We start from the raw sequence: 2,500 nt of genomic DNA, 5'->3' as shown, positions 1-2,500 counted from the left end.
GCTGCGGCCGCGCTCGGGGCGCGCCGCGCTCCCCTCTCCCGCTCCTCGCCCCGCCCTCGGCGCCCAGGGAAAGAAAGGGGGGGGCGAGCCACACCCCCCCAGGCCGAGCGGCGGCGGCGCCGCTCGGCGTGCCGGTCGGTGCCGGTCGTCCGTCGGGTCGTCCGGGAGGGTTCCCCGGCCGCATCCGCTGGCGGCCGTCCCGTCCCGCGTTTCCCCGCCCGTCGCTTCCGTCTCGAGGGCGGGCGCGCGGCGCGGGGGCGTCCCGCTCCGGGTCTTCGCGTGGAAACGGGGAGAGTGGGAGCCGCCCCCCGCGCTCAGCGCCGTCCGCCTTTCCGCTGGGGCCGTGCCGGCGGCCCCAGGGGGCCGAGGCGAGAAGCGGCTGCGGCGGCGGTTTTCGCGGCGGCGGTGGCGGCCGCCGCCGCCGGGCGGGGTGGCCGGGTTCGCCCATCCGGCGCGGGCCGGTGGGCGGCCGCGCGTCGCCGGCTCGCGCTCCAGTGGCCGGCCGCGCTTCCTCCGGCGTCGGTGGAAGGCGGCGTCGGCGCCGAGGTTCGCCGGCGGGGCGAGAGGCGACCGTGGTGGGCGGAGCCGGCTCGTCGCAGCGCGGGCGCAGCCGGGCGTCCGGCTCCCGAGCGAAGGCGGGCAGGCGTCGCGGCCGGGCGTGCCGTAGCCTCCGGGGGGAGGCCGGTCCGAGCCCGGGCGCCTGGGCCGCCCCCGAAGCGCGCCAAGGGTGTGTGTGTTGCGTACGTTTCCCCAGGGTCGGTCGGGAGCGCGGGCTCCCCCGCCCTTTGGCCGCTCGGGGTTTTCCGTTGTTTTCCGTTTCCCCTGTGCTCGTACGGTCAAGCCGAGGCGAGGGCCTCTCCGTCGCGCCGCGTCGCGCCGCCGCGCCGCGCCCCCTCCGCGCGTGCGGAGGGGGGTGGGCGGCGGCGGGGCCGGCGGTCGGTCCGGCCGTCCTCAGAGAAGGGGCCGCTCTCGGCGAGCGGTCCCGGCCCCTCCGCGCGCGCGGGGCGGTGCCGAAACCGAGACAACTCTTAGCGGTGGATCACTCGGCTCGTGCGTCGATGAAGAACGCAGCTAGCTGCGAGAATTAATGTGAATTGCAGGACACATTGATCATCGACACTTCGAACGCACTCGCGGCCCCGGGTTCCTCCCGGGGCTACGCCTGTCTGAGCGTCGCTTTACGATCAATCGCCGTCTGCGCCGCCGAGCCCCCCCGCCCCAGCGCGGGGGGGGGGGGCCGTCGGGCCAGCAGCGGCGCGGCTGGGGTGCCTCGCAGGGCCGCGCGCGCGAGCGCGCGGGCCTTCGTCCCCCTAAATGGAGACTCGGGGAGCGCTCCGAAGCTCCCCGCTCCCGGAGAGCGCCTGCTGGACGGAGCTCGTCCCCGCCGGGCTATCGGCGGTGGGTTTGGGGAAGAGAGAGCGAGAGCGAGCTTCGGGGGAGGGAGGCGCGGGGCGGCGATGGCGCGGGCCTCGCCGCCGGCCTCCCGCGCGGGCGTCTGTCTGCGGGTGGGCACCGCGGGGGTGCCGTGCCGCACTGACGCGCGCGCGTGCGTGCGCCGGTGGGTGGGGGACGGGGGCGGTGGCGGTGGACGCCCCCGTCTGTCCCCCGTCCGCGCCGCCCCTGCCCCGGTTCCTGTCGCCCTCCTCCTCCCCGAGAAAAACCCATCGCCGTGGCCCCGTGCGGGGCCGTCTCCGGGCGCGTCTGACGCGTTGTTCAGGCCGCTCTCCGGGCTGGGGCTTCCTCTTCCGCGAGCCGACCGCCGGCGGCGGCGGCGGCTGCGGCGTGACGCGGCGGCGGCGGCGTGGCGTCGCGGTTCCGCGCGAGAGCGCAGTCGGGTCAGGCTGGCTGTCGGCGGGGGCGCGCGCGCGCGCGCCGCCTCGCTTTGCTTTGGGCATGCGACCTCAGATCAGACGTGGCGACCCGCTGAATTTAAGCATATTAGTAAGCGGAGGAAAAGAAACTAACGAGGATTCCCTCAGTAACGGCGAGTGAAGAGGGAAGAGCCCAGCGCCGAATCCCCGCCCCGCGGTGGGGCGCGGGAAATGTGGCGTACAGAAGCCCCCCTCCCCGGCGGCGCTCTCGGGGGACCCAAGTCCTTGTGATCGAGGCCGCAGCCCGCGGACGGTGTGAGGCCGGTAGCGGCCCCCCGGCGCGCCGGGCCCGGGGCTTCTCGGAGTCGGGTTGCTTGGGAATGCAGCCCAAAGCGGGTGGTAAACTCCATCTAAGGCTAAATACCGGCACGAGACCGATAGTCAACAAGTACCGTAAGGGAAAGTTGAAAAGAACTTTGAAGAGAGAGTTCAAGAGGGCGTGAAACCGTTAAGAGGTAAACGGGTGGGGCCCGCGCAGTCCGCCCGGAGGATTCAACCCGGCGAGCCGCGGTCGGCCGGCGCGGGTTCCGGCGGATGCCCGCCTCCGCCCCCCCTCCGCTCCCCGGGGGCGCCCGCCCGCGGGGGGCGGGCCGAAGGGGGGGGCGGGCCGGCGCGGGGGACCGCCGCCC

The 2,500-nt window shown here is 75.4% G+C and overlaps 1 non-coding gene across 1 annotated transcript; it reads left to right on the top strand.

The window, feature by feature from the left end:
* The first annotated feature begins 1,023 nt into the window (after positions 1-1,023).
* LOC142360144 (5.8S ribosomal RNA) lies at positions 1,024-1,176 on the top strand. Its single transcript, XR_012762855.1, has one exon. It is a non-coding gene; the product is annotated as a 5.8S ribosomal RNA (ribosomal RNA).
* The last annotated feature ends 1,324 nt before the right edge of the window (positions 1,177-2,500 follow it).

This window comes from Opisthocomus hoazin, unplaced genomic scaffold, assembly GCF_030867145.1.
Source record: "Opisthocomus hoazin isolate bOpiHoa1 unplaced genomic scaffold, bOpiHoa1.hap1 HAP1_SCAFFOLD_157, whole genome shotgun sequence".
Lineage (NCBI taxonomy): Eukaryota > Metazoa > Chordata > Aves > Opisthocomiformes > Opisthocomidae > Opisthocomus > Opisthocomus hoazin.
The sequence above is the reverse complement of the archived record's forward strand: the minus strand, read 5'-3'. Positions and strand labels throughout refer to the sequence as shown.